We start from the raw sequence: 17892 nt of genomic DNA, 5'->3' as shown, positions 1-17892 counted from the left end.
ATTCAGCAGTTATAGTTACCTGAGCTAAGTATTACTTATTCCCCCGCAATGAACTACTTATGACCTCACATATTACATCACTCATGACATGGTCAGTGACATCACTCATGACATCTTAAATGACATCACTGATGACAGACATCACTGATGACATCATCCATAGAACCACTCACAAACATTCATACCCACATAAAACCTCTCATACGCCCACTAACACCCTCACACAACCACTCACATGCCCATTCACAGACCCATACAAGTACTTACAGAACCACTCACTTATCCGTCGAGCCACTCACATTCCCACTCACTCACTCATTGATCCTGATCATACAACCAGTCGTCGAGCCACTCACATTCCCACTCACTCACTCATTGATCCTGATCATACAACCAGTTACTTACCCATAGCGCCACTCACAAAGCCTTACACTCACCCATATAGCTTCTGACACACCAAGTCATTAACCTATACAGCCACTCACACACCCACTCACTCACCCACACAGCCTCTCAATAGAGCCACTCACTCAGCCATACAACTACTGACCCACTCAATCACACACCAACAGAACCACTTACATACCCATTTACACATCCGTGGAACTACTCACACAGGCACTCACTCATCCATACAGCTAATCCCACAGACACTCATTGTTCCAGCAACTCAGGTACCAAATTACTTAACCAAACACTCACTTAAACAACCACTCACCCATACAGCCACATATACACCCAGTCACTCACTCATACAGCCAATCAGACACCCACTCACCCACCCAAAAAGCCACTCAAACAGCCACTGACTTATCCACCCATACAGCCACTGACACACCTACTCACTCACCAAGACAATCACTCACACAGCCACTAAGTCACTGTTAGAAATGGGGGCCTCTAGTTAGCAGTTTGTTATAATGTCCAAGTAGGGACCATTATTCCTAGTCAGGATAAAGGGGATGCACTTCTAAAATAACCCCTGCTCCCACCGTGGTAGCTTGGCATGAGCAGTCTGGTTTATCTCAGAGGCAGTGTGTGAAGCATTTGCACAAAACCAACAGTAATACAGTGAAAACAGTAGAAAAGGACACCACATCAGTTTTAGAAAAATAACCAATATTTTATCTATGCAAACAAGACCAAAAACAATAAACATTCACCATACAGTTCTTAGAAATATCAATAATCAAAAATAGGCTTAAAATACAGTTCCTTGAAATCTATTGCTCCGTCCGGAGCTATTACAGCATCGTGAACAATAAATCCAAACAGTTCTGGCTCACCACGGAGTTGCAGGCCAGCTATGGCATCGGGAAGACCCACAAAACAGTACCTTTTAGAAATGTAGGGCGTCTGCGGCATCTCGTTGAGTTTCAAAGAGATGGCATCGACAGGTGTTGGTTCTGAAGGTCAATGCAGGGGTCGTCGGGCCATTGAAATCACTGCTCACGGTTGAAGTCGGGAGTGCCGACATCAGCAGGAATCGGAGCTGTGGTGCAAAGTGCAGCGGTGGGGCATGCGGTGCCCTCAGGTCACTGTGCAGGCAGCGGCACTATGAGGGTCATCCAGTGGTGTAGGTGAGACCAGAGCTGCAGTGCGAAGTGATGCTGTGCTCGTCGCTGTGCTGGCAGCTCACATTGCAAACAGCGGCATCGTCATTGTTGGAGCACTGTCATCATAAGACAAACCTGAGTCAATGGCGCTGGCATCTGAGGCTGCGGTGCGATATGAGGGCGGTGCATCATGTAACTCATGAGCAGGGCCCTTGAACCACGGTGCAAGCAGTGGTGCTGATGTCAGCGTGGAGAAGCGCCATCAGGGATACCAGGGTGGTAGTGTGAAGAGATGCAGTGGGACGTGCGGTGCCCACAGGTCACGGTGCAAGCAGCGGCATCAAGCGGCATCGCCGGTGAGACCAGGGTTGCGGAGCAAAGAGCAGCAGTGCCATCTGTGGTACCTTTAGGATACAGAGCTGACAGCGGCTGCATATCCCGAAGCCACACGGACATTCACTGTCCCGAACTCGCTGATGCACCGCATTATTGACTAATCGCTTTTCACATGCAGTAAGCTTTCTCGACAGTGATTAATATGCCCTGTGAGAACCGGCAATTCTTGTGGTCACCACGCTGTTTTATGTATTGACCCAGCTTGTCTATATACCCTTTAGACGTTCATACCGAAAAGGACTTTTCAGTTCACCCCTCCCCCATTACAGACATGTAATTGGATTCACGCAATCTATACTTTCACATCCCCTCCTACATACAGGGGTACGTTTTTCCAAGAAAACTGTAAATATCTTTCAAAACATTTGTAAATATCCTTGATTTGCCATGTAGTCTATCCAGCTAATGACTCCCTCTAAAATTGTATGTTTGCCCTCGATAACGCCCCGCTGGGCCCTATCTAAGTAATACTTATTTCTCTCATCCCACCAAGTCACTTTCCCTTGGGTGCATGCACTGCTATCTGACAGAATATCTATTTTAACCCAGGTATTAGAGTCTAACCCTTTTCCAATTCTCCTGATCTCCCACTCCTGTTTTTATCTAGGTCATTAATCCCCCCTCTCTATTTTGAGTTCAGGTCTCCCTCAATTCTTAGGTCCTGATGAGACCCCATAAGTCTTAAGAGGTCGAAACATCGTCGACACACCTGCAAAGCAAACCATTGTACTCAGCCTCCGTCATTGTTACAGGAGACTGTGACTGTGAATGTTTACTGTAAGCTTTTTGCTCTCCTGTATTTTTTTAAGCCTTCATGTATGTCACAACCTATCACTTTTTATATATAGGTTACACTTTTCGCTTGGGACACTGTAAATGTTTTTTTGGACTTTACAATATTAATTACAATGCATTTTACCTTCTGGGCTTTTTAAGTGTTTTTTAAAAAAAATCGTACATCTTTTCCTATATTATTGCCATTGTGCTGAATTAGTATCATTATTATAAATACTAGGATTAATTTCTTATTATTTCCACAGGTACCTTTGTTTATTGATATGTAATATGTATCATAGTTCCTTGTGAGTAGGGTGATCCTTGTCTCCTTTGAACGTGACAGAGCTGACAGAGGCATCGGTGACAGCATCGGTTTGCTTTTCCTTCTGTTGCAGCACAAAACACACAGTTCCCAGTGCTGGTAGCAGATGAATTTGAAGTCTTTGCTGTTCCTGAGACTTCTTGAACAGGGGGCAAGCTCTACCTCAAACCCTTGGAGAAACTCAAACAAAGAAGTTGCAGAAAGTTCAGTCCAGTCCTTTCTCTGCCCAAGACAGAAGCAGCCATTGCAAACCAACACAGCAAAGCACACAGCAAAGTGGTAGTTCCTACTCCAGCTCTTCTTCTTGGCAGGTTTCTGAGTCCCAAAGAGTTCTAAAGGTCTGGAGTCTGGGACCCAATATTTATACCACATTTTCCTGTGTTCTCTTGTGGCAGAGAGTCTCTGTACTTAGTCCAAACCAGTTCTGTCCTCTCTAGCCCAGCTTCCTGGCAGGAGGTGGGGACAGCATTGTGTAAGGCAGATCAGGCCAATACAGGTGCAAGGAAATCTCCTCCCACTTCTCTAAATACAGCCCCAGATCTATTCAGCCCAGCCCTGACTCATCCAGGAAGGGCAGGACACTCCTTAACCCCCCCACGTGGCTGTCTACAGTGAATGCACATCCCCACCCCATGTCACTCCAAAGCCAGACAGTCAATCCACAACCAAACAGAGGCACACAGGATGGCTAAGCAAGAAAATGTCAACTTTCTAAAAGTGGCATTGTCAAACACATAATAAAAAAACATCTTTACTAAAATATGTGTTATTAAATTCTGAGTTCAGATAGCCCAGACTCAATTTCTCCATCTTGTCCCAATGGGAAGTCATACTTGTAGGATGTTACAAGGTAACTCCCATTCTATCCTTTGGGACAGATAGCCTTTCGTTAGTGAAAAATGAAATACTCTGTATTTCACTATCAGGACATGTCACACACACCAGTACATCCTGCCTTTCACATACACTGCACCCTGCCCATATGGGTACCTTGGGCCTACCTGAGGGTTGCCTTACATGTAAGAAAAGGGAAGGTTGTGGGGGCTGGCAAGTGAGTGCACCTGCCAGGTCAACATGGTAGTCACAACTATGTGTAGACACTGCAGTGGCAGATCTGAGAACCCCTTGAGGGGCTGCTTGTGTGGGTGGCACAACCAGTGCTGCGGGCCCACTAGCAGCTTTTGATTTACAGGCCCATGGTACACACAGTGCCACTGGACTAGGGACTTAGCAGTAAATCAAATAGCCAACTATGGAAATACCGATCCATAAACACAATTTGCAGTAGGAGCACTTGCACTTTAACACTGATCCGCAGTGAGAAAGTGAGCAGAAACACTAAAGCAGCAAAAACAGAGTCAAAACCAGGAGGTCAGAATGCAGAAAGACAGAGGAACACACCAAAAGATGCCAGGTCTAACAGTCATCCACAAAGCTACTCAGACAAACACTTATATACAGATACACCCACTCATATACCCACTCACACACATGTACAGTCACTCAAACACCCACGCACACACAGACACACAAAGTCACACAGCGACTGACATAAACTATGTTAATAAAAGGAGTCACTCAAATTGTTATACCAGCACAGCACATGATGATGGATTAGAAGCGGTAAGACACTTTCTTGGAGGCCGTCCTCTGAAATGTTTACAACATAATGAGATGCTGTTGGAATTTTTGGACCTCTAATAGCATCTTTATTTTTCAAGAACAACTGTACAAACAGATACGAGGGATTGCCATAGGCACCTGCTTCAACCCCAGCTACGTGAACATGTTTGTGGGCTGGTGGGGGAAGTAGGTGGCATGGTCAGATTCCCAAGATAACTGGGTGGGAAGAATAGTCAATTGGCGAAGATATATAGATGATTTATTCATTATATGGACAGGTACCGAGGAATCAGTGAAGCAATATGTTTTCTTTCTAAATTATGATACCATCATTTTGAGATTCACTAGTGATATTAGCTCTGAGAGCGTGAATTTCCTCGATTTCCAGGTACTTATCAGTGAGAATAAGATCTGTACTTCTTTCTACAGAAAACCTACTGCGGGAAACGTAGTATTAAACACAAAAAGTAGTCATCCTAAAAGATTAATTAACAGCATTCCCTATAGTAAGTTTTTTTTCAAACGCAACTGTTAGAGAGAAAAGGATTTTCAGAAAGCAGCAGAAGATAGTATGAGAAGATTTGAGAAAAGAGGCTATCAAAGGCAAATACTTATGGGGGCTGTGCATAGAGTGAATGAGAAAAAAAGAGAAGATTTATTGAAAGATGAGACTAGGAAAAAAGTAGAGGAAACATTAAATAATTTCAGGATAATTACCAATGTTTCAAATGCTGCGAAGAGCGTAAAGAAAATTATGCAAATACATTCGAGGATCGTGAAATCAGATGTTATTATTGAGAAGGATTTGCCTCCACACCCCCTGATGGCATTTAGAAAATCCCAATCTATGAGATAGTGGAAAATCATTTACATAGGGAACAAAAGAAAAGGGTTTATCAATACCTGAAAGGCGTTATCCCCTGTGGTAAATTCAAGGCCTGAATAAACAGTAGTAAAGTATCTGCCTATCAAGTTCCAGGTTTGAAAGAAATAAAACAGATTAAGAAATGTAGGAACTGTTTTACAGCATACACGGTTTATTGTTTAATATATTCATGCCGGTTGAAATATGTAGGAAGCATAATCCATCCGACAAAACAGCGGATTCTAGAACATATGAGGGCGGTCAGTAATAAGGATGTTACCTACCCAGTGGCTAGACATTTTTAATCTCACCACCAGAGCAACAGATATTTGCTCAAATTTTATTGTTTACACCATGTACCTCAGGAGGTGAGAGTTGGAAATAGAGAGTTGAAGTTGCGCTGACTGCAATTCAGATATATAACAGATCTTCATACCAAAACTCCCATGGGTCTGAATAGCAGTGAAAAATTGGGGGTTCATTTAAAAAAAAATTAAAAAAGTATTAAAAAAGAAAATGAGTTCTTAGTATGGGTTACCTATGAAGTAATAAAAAAAATTCAGAAAGGTTGTGAATTAGAAGTAGCATGAAAACGTCCATATAGTGTGAGATATTGAAAATGATGTTCCTTACGGAAGAGTGGAGGGGAGACCTGTGTATATGGAAATAGGAGATCAACCCCAATATAAGCCCATCCAGGGCAAGACAGTAATAAGCGGGTCAGATTTCTTGGCATTTATCAATTATGGGAATAAGAGATGTATGTCCAAAAAACATAGGGGACCCTTAATTGTGCTAAGAGAACAAAAGTACTGAAACCTTAAAGTTTAGGTAATAAATCACAAAACTTGAGTAATCTAACTGAAAAAGAAAATGAGTAACATATTTGAAAGGCATTGAAATTGAAATGCACTTTCATGCTACAAGATGGCGTTGACATTCAATGCATTAGAGAAAGTCTGTTTTCACTGTTGATGATATGATGTGATGAAGTAAGTCTATACAAAAGGAGTGAAAATAATGGCGGCTGCCGAAATAAAAAAAAGGGGCTTTGTCGAAACGTGTCTGTTGTGGTTAGTGCATGAGTAATCCAATAAAATAATAATTCTTTCCCTGTGAGTGTTGGTCTAAACTTTCTTTGGAGGTGCACATAGTGGGGTGCACCCACACACGACTTAGCATGCGCTCGTGAGTGCGGAAGTAAGGGGAAAACTGGAGCGCAGATATATATATATATATATATATATATATATATATATATATATATATATATATATATATACCATGTGAACAAGACTCAAAGGAGTTGAAACGCGTTATGGCGGCATCTGAATAAACACGCAAATTGGCACAAAATCTGTGGTCCGTGTCCCTGTGTGGCTGTGAAAGGCTGAGACGCTGTGGAATCGCTGATATATATATATATATTCACTGAAGAAACCATAGGTTTCACACATGTTATAGTTAGCTGGAAATTTTACTGACAAAAAACCAATGAAATTCCCCCGTTATAGTTACTGTAGGCAACTATAACTCACGCGACCGTAATCCTCTGCTGATGCTAATACTGTATTTAGACACTTATTTGCCCATGTCTTCTTCCATTAAATTTTAGCTATACATATATTACAAATTTTTTTTTTTCATAAAGACACATATGTCATCAGCAGAGGATTACGGTCGCGTGAGTTATAGTTGCCTACAGTAACTATAACGGGGGAATTTCATTGGTTTTTTATCAGTAAAATTTCCAGCTAACTATAACATGTGTGAAACCTATGGTTTTTTCAGTGAATTAGCAAGGTTTTTTAAATGCTAATTCCTAACTATAACGTGTGTGAAACCTATGGTTTTTTCAGTGAATTTGTACGTTTTTTTAAATGCTAAGTTACTTTACGCCATTCGTGGCGTGCGCACCCACTTAACGCAGTTCGTTCCGTGCACGCACTGTGGGCTTCGCGCACCGTGCGCGCACAGTAAGCACGCGGTGCGCTTCGCGCACCGCGCGCCCACTTTACGCAGTTAGTGCCGTACACGCAAGGTGGGCACGTTACGCACCGTGCGCACATGGAGGACATATTATGCGCTTCCTTGTGATAGGTAATCTGTTAAATTTAATTTGTAAGTGATGACAATAATATGCCATGCACAGAGAGTGTGTTTTTTTTTTAAATATTTTTTAGCGTAAGCGCACGGTACGCGTACGGTAAGCGTAATCGGCGAAATTTTCAAAAAATACAAATTTACCGTTTTTGGCCTTGGGGGATCTTTGAGGACTCAACTAACATGGCTATGTGCAAGGGCGCTGTCTAAACAGCCCCTTTATATGTTTTTTGACTTTGTTTACAGCCCCTCCCTCACAGTGCGAGAGAGAAAATGGCGGCCGCCGCTTCCTGGTTTCGACCGATTCGAATGTTTACTTAGATGTAACAGCCAATCAGAATCGCGCTCGCGCACGTCACCGTACGCGTACGGTAAGCGTACCGTAAGCGCACCGTAAGCTGGCTCAGATATATATATTGATTTAAAGGCTATTTTCTCAGAATCTACTGAACAGATTTACACCAAACCAACAAAAGGCACTTCCTTGACCTGAGGACTACCTCTCTGCCAAATTTCAAGTAATTCTGTTCAGCCGTTCGGGCTGTAGCTGTGTCTAAAGGTCCTATGGAAAAATGCATGGGAAAAACGCGTTTTGGGACCCCCCTTTTATCTCAGCCCCCGCTTGACGAATCCCCCCGAGACTTTCAGGGTAGGAGCGGAGCATAGTGCCCCACCTATTTTAAAAAATTTGCGAGGATTCGTCAACCGGCGCCAAAGTTATTCAAAATAGAATGTTGAGGATTTCCTATGGAAACGTGGTCCTAACTATAACTACCTACTGGCGACCGCCAGTAGGTAATATACATATACATATATAAAGATATAAATATATATAGATATATATAGATATGTATTACCTACTGGCTGGCGGTCGCCAGTGGGGATATATAGTTAGAACCTAGTTTCCATAGGAAAAGCATTTTTTGATTTGCCAATAACTTTGCCGTAGTTTGCCGAATGTTTGCGAAATTCTCCAAACAAAAGGTCTATCTAAGTCCGCTCTTCTCCTGAAAGTTTGGGGGTGATTCGTCAAGCGGGGGATGAGAAAAAAGAGGGGTTCCAAAAAGTGTTTTCTCCATGTTAATTTCCATAGGATATTTTATTATAGGCTACAGCCCGAACTGCTGAACGGAATTACACCAAATATGGCAAAAAGGTAGAGCTTGGTTCAGAAACCGACCTTTTTTTTTATATGGTGTAAATCCGCTCAGTAGTTGCTGGGAAATTCAAAAAATAAAAGTCAGAAAATAAATTTCCCATAGGAAACTTTAGCCAAGGCTACAGCCCGAATTGCTGAATGCAATTTCTCCAAATTTGGCAAAAAGGTAGTGCTTGATTCAGAAAGCGAACTTTCTTTTTAAATTGTGGAAATCCGTTGAGTAATTGCTGAGAAATTAAGAAATAAATAGTTTTGATATCTGGGGCAGCGGTGGCTTCGTGCACCCTCCCGACCTCGCACTTTGCTGTGATAGGACCGCCACCCCCGGGGCTTGTTTTTTAATGTGTGTGGGGCCTCCACGGCCCCCATGCCACAGGACCACCACCCCCGGGGTTTTTCTAAAATATTCAATGGGGCACATGGCCCCCCCGCTGCCCCGGGGACCGCCACCCCCAGGGCTCTTTTTTCTAGAAAAAACAAAAACCTGTGTGGGGGCTCGAGCCTCCCACATGCCCCGGGGGCCGCCACCTCCACAGGGCACTAAGTATGTAAATTTGGGGGTTCATTACGGACCCCCGAGCCCTGGGGACCATCACCTCCCAGGGCTTTAAACACTTTCGGAGAGGGGCCCCCATCCTGGAGCTTGTGATGGCCCTGGGGACCGCCACCCCCCCAGTGCCGGATCCTGCATTGTCCCGGGGTACCCACCTTGGAACAATGCTGTTTGCTATGGCAGGGCGGGAGCATGGCTCCTGCCCTGTCATAGCAATCTCTGCTTTGGATTTTTTCAAGCGAGAGCAGGTTTCCTGCTCTCGCTTCCAAAATCCAAAGCAGATTGCTTTTCCACACGGGGAGCTGCATGTCAGCAGCTCCCAGTGTGGAAAAGCAATTCCGGCTCCCGCAGGAGGCGGGCAGCCGGCAGGATCGTGGGGGAATTGGGGCTCCCCCCACAGTCCCCAACGGATAGGGCCGGCCCCGGGGGATGGGGTCCCCGGGGCCAGAAGTGGCACCGGAGGGGGTTCACGTGCCCCCTCCCCAAAAAAAAAATATTTAAAAAAAGAAATGCGGCAGAGCCCTGGGGGATGGAGTTCCCGGGGCAAAAAGAGGCCTCAGGAGGTGGGCCACGTAGCCCCCCTCCTTTTAAAATATTTAAAAAAAATTATATATGGCCATGCATGGGGGATGAGGTCCCCAGAGCAGAAATAGGCCTCAGGGATGGGGCGGTCATGCAGGCCCCTGCCCATTTATTTTTTTATTTTGTTTAAACAATAGGGGTCAGACCCTGGGGGATGGGGTCAAAAGTGCAAAAAGAAGGGGGACCACACATCCTCCCTTCTGAAAAAAAAAAAAGCTGGCATTGCACCGGAGGCCCTGCCCCCTCCCTGCAGCACTCTGAAAACATGCCCCCTGGTGTGTTGTAAACTGGGGGATTAATTCCCCTTGAATACTGTGGGTCCCTGGGGGCCAACTAGCCCACCAGCTACCTCCAGTAAGTGCCACAGAGCTGCGGTGCAGAAAGTTGATCCGAGGCCACACTCCTTTCTACACCTCTCTGCAACGCAGCTGTGTGGCGCTTACTGGAGGTACCTGGTGAGCTAGTTGGCCCACAGGGACTCTCAGGATTCAAGGGAACTTACAACATGCTAGGGGGCACGTTTGCTATGTGGTGCAGGTAGGGGGCGGGTCTGATATAAGAAGTTAGGAATCCTGCTGTGTGGGACTTACTGGTGGTAATAAAAGGGATAGTTGGTCTCCAAGGTTGACGATGGGGGCTAACTACTCCTCCTGTTACCTCCAGTAAATCCCACACAGTAGGATTGCTGAGAGGTGTTTCTGAGGCCACCCTCACCTTTCTCCACCACTCTGGAAATGAGACTGGTATGTTATAGTTAGAAATTAGCATTTAACACAGATACACACAGTCTGACATAAACTATGTTAATAAAAGGTGTCACTCAAATTGTTAACTATAAATCGCGCCTCTGCAATGCACTGCTGATTACGTCACATATTACATCATTCATGACATGGTCAGTGACATCACTGATGACATAACTGATGACATCTTAAATGACGTCACTGATGACATCACTGATGACATCAGCCACATGGAAATCTGATGCACCCACTGTAAAATACAGACTACCATTTTTTAAACCATCGACACACCAATACCAGTTATTACATATGCACTCACTAATTCCTAGGTCTACACACAAATCCACTCATTCACCCATACAATCACTCATACATGCAGTCACTCATCAATACAACACTATCATGTGCACTCAAAAACCTAAACAGACACTCACACACCACCACTCATCCATGGAGTTACTTACACACCTAATCAGTCATGCAAAGAATCAATCACACTCCCATTTACTCACCTATACAGTTATACACACACCGCCTCACTTATTCATACAGATACTAATGCATAGTAACTCTCTTATATAATCACAGATACAAGTACACACTCATCCATATAGCCACTCTCACAATCACTGACTCTCAAGTATAGTAATTTTTATATACTCCAATTCTCACATACACTGCCTTTTACATATGTATTTACTTGGACATGTATCACTGAGACATCCATTCAATCACCAACACACCCATACACACACTCACCCACCCATACAGCTGTTTCCACATGCACTCTTGAACCCACACACCCAGTGTATCAACCACTCACACATCTATGCACAGAGTCACACAACTCCCACCCACCCACACACACACTCAGTCTCTCATACAAATACTCAGGCAACCAATCAATAACCCAAATAGACATTCATGTAGCTACTGACCAACCCATGCAGCAGGTTACATGACAACAGACAGACTGATACAGACATTTACACACTTTAGTCACTAACCCATGCATTCAGTAAGACACATTTAATCACTCACTTATACAGTCAGTAATGCACCTCCTAAATCCTCCATTCAGATACTTATACACCCACTCATTCTTCAATGCACCTTGGCATATATATAAAACATATTTAAACTTTAAAGAAACACACAGTCACTAGATGATGTCATCAGTGATGTAATTTGAGATGTCATCAGTGATGTCATCAGTGTTGTCACTGACCATATCATGAATGATGTAAAATGTGACGTCATCAGCAGTGCATTGCGGGGGCATGAGTTATAGTTAGCTGAACTAACTATAATGGCGGAATTTCTCTGGTTTTGTACGAGTGAAATGTCCAACTAACTATAACGTCCCTGAAACCTATTGTTTTTCACTGAATTTCAAAGGTTTTTTAAATGCTAATATCTAACTATAACGTGCCTGAAACCTATGTTTTTTTCAGAGAATTTCAATGGTTTTTTAAAAGCTAATTTGAAACTATAACGTCACTGAAACCTATGGTTTATTCAGTGAAAAAAAAAAAATATATATATATTCACTGAAAAAACCAAAGGTTTCAGGGGTGTTATAGTACAAACCCTAGAAATTCCCCTGTTATAGTTAGTTCAGCTAACTATGACTCTCGCCCCTGCAATGCACTGCTGATGACATCACATATTACATCACTCATGACATGGTCAGTGACATCACTGATGACATCACTGATGACATCTCAAATGACATCACTGATGACATCTCTGATGACGTCATCCAGTGACTGTGTGTTTCTGTAAAGTTTAAATATGTATTACATATTTATAGTGAAAGGCCTGTGGAAGAATGAGTGGGTGTACAAGTGTGTGAATGGATGATTTTCTAGGTGCGTAACTGACTCTATAAGTGAGTCATTAAATGTATCTTACTGCAGACTAGTGACTAAACTGTGTGAATGTCTGTATGTGTCTGTGTGTATAAATGGCTGCATGGTTTTGTGAATAGCTAAATGAGTGTCTATATGGGTTATTCATTGGTTGTCTGAGTATCTGTATGGGTGCCTGAGTGTTTGTGTGGGTAGGGTGAGTGTGACTCTATGCATAGATGTGTGAGTGGGTGATTCTATGAGTGCATGGTTTTAAGAGTGCATCTGTGATGAACTGTATGGTTGAGTGAGTGTATGTATGGGTGTGTTAGGGATTGAATGTATATCTCAGTGGTACATGTGTGACTAACTACATATGTGAAAGGCAGTATATATGCGTGTGAGAGTATATAAGTGGGCATATGTATATGTGAGAGTGTGTGATTGTGAGAGTGGCTGTATGGATGAGTGTGTGCTTGTATCAATGATTGTATAAGAGCGTAAGAATGTGGTACTAGTGAACTTGAGTGTGTATAACTGCATAGGTGAGTAAATGGGAGTGTGATTAATTATTTGCATGACTGACTAGGTGTGAGAGTACCTCTATGGATGATTGGTGGTGTGTGATTGTCTATGTAGGTGTATAAATGCATATGATAGTCTTGTACGGAGTGACTGTAAGTATGAGTGACTGTACAGGTGAGTGAGTGGAGGTGTATGTAGACCTAAGAGTTAATGAGTGGGTATGTAGTTATTGGTATTGGAGTATCTATGGTTTTGAGAATGGACGTCTGAAATTTTGAGTTGGTGTATCAACGGTTAAATTAGGGTGTGAGAAGATGCAGTAATTTATCACATGGATGATGTCATCAGTGATGTCATCAGTGATGTAATATGTGACGTCATCAGCAGTGCATTGCGGGGGCGCGAGTTATAGTTCGCTGAACTAACTATAACGGGAATTTCTAGGGTTTCGTACGAGGGAAATGTCCCGCTAACTATAACACCCCTGAAACCTTTGGTTTTTTCAGTGAATTTCAAAGGTTTTTTAAATGCCAATTCCTAACTATAACGTGCATGAAACCTATGGTTTTTTCAGTGAATTTCAAAGGTTTTTTAAATGCAAATTCCAATCTATAACTTATCTCTGAAGATATCATGTTTAATGATTTTGATTGGAATTGTATATTTTTCAAATTCAGTGTGTCAATTTCATTAATTACATTTTTTTAAATACTTTTTTATCACCATTTTTTAAACTTATTTTTTTAATTATTTTTTTTAAAAATTAAAAAATATTATTTGAACTTAATGGGTTTTTCAAACATTTTTTTATATTTTTCAAAATATTTTTTTTACTATATGTTCAAAACTTTATTTAATATATTTTTTTCAATGTTTTTGGATCCGCTTACCCTATGCGCACCGTTCTCGATCCCTACGCATGGTATGCGCGGGGTACGAGGTTAGCGCGTGATTCCAATGCGACCAGTACGCGACTCCCAGCCTATACGCGACACGTTCGATGTACGTAACGCGAGGTTTACGCGCTTCCGAGATGCGTCATCTGCGCCTATGACGCGGTAGGTGCGTGGATCCCACGAAGTATTTAACATTTAAAAAAACATATATATGTATTTCATGTGAATATTAATTGAAGACAAACTCTGAACTAGTCTTAAAAGTAATATATTTTTACATTTAATCCTATAATTTTTTTTAATTCAATTTTGCGGATCCGTGCTGAGTGCGTGCTGCGTGAGCGCAGGGTGCGCGGATCCCATGTGACCTGCAAAAAAAGAGATTTGATTGGTTCATTACACTTCCTCTTCTAAGTATTGAAAGACCCCACCCATTTCAACCATTCTTTTTTTACCTTCTTTAGAGGACCATCTCTTTGGAGAGAAGAAGATTTTTTAGACTAAGTTTACACTTAGCACTAACTTTTTTCAACCAAAAATGGCTTCAGGGCAGCAGGCATCACCTGCATCTCCTCATATTTCTGAGGATAAATTTTTGGAGGAGGCACCACCCAAAGAACGTTTTTCTTCAGTGGTGTGGAAATTTTTTACTTTTCCCGAGGGGCAGAATAAGACCAATGCCACCTTGGTCACGTGCAATATTTGCAAAAGAGTCCTGTCGCAAGGGGATCCTAACAAGAAATACTCGTGCGGCACGGCAAGTATGATGAAGCACATGAGGACCCTTCATCCGAACAATCTTGCACGAGAAGAGTGCCGACGGATGAGAAACACTCCTGCTCCTGCGCCTTCCACCTCATCGCAGCCGAGCACATCAAGAGTGCATCCATCAGCCCAAACCTTGGACATCCGTCTCCAATTTCAATTTTTAAAAATGCAATGCGACTTTGTGCTATGGTGAGCAATCGATCGACCTGATCTGCCGCCGGCAAGAAAGTCACATTTGCTAGGTTTTTTTTATTTCTTTTTGTATTGTTCCCTGAAGTTCATTGTTTGGTTTCTCCTGTTTTTTTTTTTTCAGAAAAACCAAAAAAATCACAAAATTGTTAGAAAAACCCAAAAATATATATAAAAGAAGAAAGAAGAAAAAAAAGTTCTTGTAAGAACTAACTTTCCTGGTTTAAAAAAAGAGCTAAATTTCTTTGTTAGTGTGTGAAAGTTTAGATGAATGTATGTGTAGTACGTAATTGACTGAATGAATGCATTAGTAGCGTATTGTGAATGTATAAGTGCAGAACTATGAGGAAATGCTGCAGCATCACACAGTAACCTCTTTAACCACAGTGTGCTGTAGTACTTCCGAAGCACAGGGATGCAACATATGTACATATATATGTTGCAAATCTATGCTTCTCTCTGCACGGCTGCTTAAACTGCAGCCATGTGGTGACACAGGCATCCTTGCACCATAGTGCAAGGAAATCTGTGTCATGTGCTCAAGACACACCTTCCTGCACAAAAACAATGAGAAAATGCATTTTTCTCCTTCAATGTAAGCTGAACATTTCAGCATGCATTGAAGATATGAAAATGTGGAGAAATGAAAACAATTCTCCTTGTTGTGCTTTCATACACCAATTTTAGAATGGTGCAGCATTCACACACATATCGAGATTCATGATTTCTGATAAATCTAGACATGTGTCTTGTTCTATGAGTATTCAGTGCAATCATGCACAACAACACTTATAGAACACCCTTTAAACGCAAAGTGGTGTGCATAATGAGGTTGTATTTACATGGAGTGTAAAAAGTGCACAGAGTGCCTTTTCCTCTCTTTGTAAATATGAAAGAGTGTATTGCACAATAACTATGTTACAAAAAGTGACATATTTCCAGTTTCAAAATTCCTTGCGAATGATAGAAGGTAAGCAAAGAGTTTTGTCTGCAAAGATGTTCAAAGAAGAATGATTGAAATGATTGCGGTCCTTCAATAGGTACAATGGGAAATATTATGAATCCCACAAATCTCTTTTTTGCAGGTCACATGATATCTGATTATGGTCAGATTTGAAAACTACATACGTATAAACAGAGTGTTTTTAGAAACATGTTTCAACTTTGTAGCTTCTTGCAGACCTCGTCATTCTGCATATTGAGACTTAGTTAAACCTACCTTCACAATAATAGAAATAAAAAATGGTATACATTTTTTTCATATATTCATTGCAATCTAAATTCATATAAATTGCTTGTTTTAAAATGTGGATCTGTGAAAGAAAAGAAAAAAAATATATAACATGTAATAATACATTTTTTACAACACAGCATAATTTCCACAAAGTAATTTGTTTGCCTTTTTCGCTGTTCTTAGAATATGTTGAATTTCACTAGAAATAGTGATTTCAATCGTACTCATCACTTAACAGCGGGCAAAAAAAAAAACAATCAGAAAGATTGTTAAAAAAAACCCAACATACTATTCTCAGTAAAATACCAGAAAATAAAAATCATACATATATGAAATGCTTACAGATTACAAAATTTTATAACTTTAACTTATAAAAACTGTAAATGTTGCCGCATTAAAATAATCACCAAATAAATGACCACCAAAAAGTCCATAATTCAAAAAAAAACCTTTCCTTGAGGCCAAATGGTATTTTTGCACTCCTTCCTTATGTAAATTGTCCAATGGTAGTCCTATTAAATTATTATAATAAAAAACTCAGAGAGTGAATTATCTTCCTAAAACGTTGGCTTTAAAAATATTAGGTAGAAATTTGGTAATTCACTAGGCAAACGTTGTTTGAAAACCAACTGGGCATCATTACAAAGTGTCCAGCCTTTGTCACATTTTAGATAGGCAGTGTAACGTCCAGATGTAGTGGAAGGACCATCATGGAAAATTATTGCAATTGCTAAAAAAGTCCTTCCTGATATTGATAGTTGTGCTGCTACAAATTGTTTTATTAAAGTATCTAATTTTCTTCCGTCAGCTGTGCAACGTTGCATCATTAAAATGATGTATTTTCCATTTTTTGTTAAGAATAAGGTGGATAACATTTCTGATTTACATTGGCTACACTCCATGTTTTGAATTGCACCTTTAACTAGTTTATTGAAAGACACTGATTTACAGTCTGGTAATGTTAAATACAGAAATCTCTCAGTGTCTACATTGGTGCTACATGTATACATGCAATTTTCACAATGATGTTCCCATTTGTAAGAAAGGCCAAACATATTTTCTATTTCTACACCTTCATTTTCAAAAATGGTAAGCATATCCATTAAAAATTCCTGAGCATCTTGTTGGATATTTTGTGTAAATTGTGTAGAACCAGAACACACATCCAAAAGACTACGAACATCTGAAACAGATTGTATTTTACTTCTATCTGTTGTCAATTTTTCATAAACAGAATGCAACAGAGAACAAAATCTTTTTTGCCGATTCTCCATAATTTGCTCTTGCAAACTTTCAAGATAAAAAAGTACATTGACCACTACATTAGCATAGCAGTTGAAACCAGAACTATTTTCAAACTGATAACCAACAATCTCTCCAACAGTGTCCAATTTCTTTTTACCTGCAATCACAACATTATCTTGTTCTTTTCTTTTCTTGACACCTTCAGAACAGATATTCTCTAACCTTCTTTTTCGACCAAACACACGCTTTTCAAATACAGGATATTTACCTAAATTTGGAGCATACACCCTTCTTAACCTATTACACTCTTTTACACAGTTTGCATCTGCAGTAAACTTTGTCTCATCAAAATCAATCAAAAACAAATCAGATAATGTTCTGACTCGCGACAAAGCAACATATGCCATACCCGCTTTAAATACGGTAGATCCAATGTTCACCAATGCACTGTCTACACTTAATCCTTGAGATTTATGAATAGTCACTGCATATGCCAGAGAAAATGG

The sequence above is a fragment of the Triturus cristatus genome, chromosome 4_1, assembly GCF_964204655.1.
Source record: "Triturus cristatus chromosome 4_1, aTriCri1.1, whole genome shotgun sequence".
NCBI lineage: Eukaryota > Metazoa > Chordata > Amphibia > Caudata > Salamandridae > Triturus > Triturus cristatus.
Note: the sequence above shows the minus strand (reverse complement) of the source record.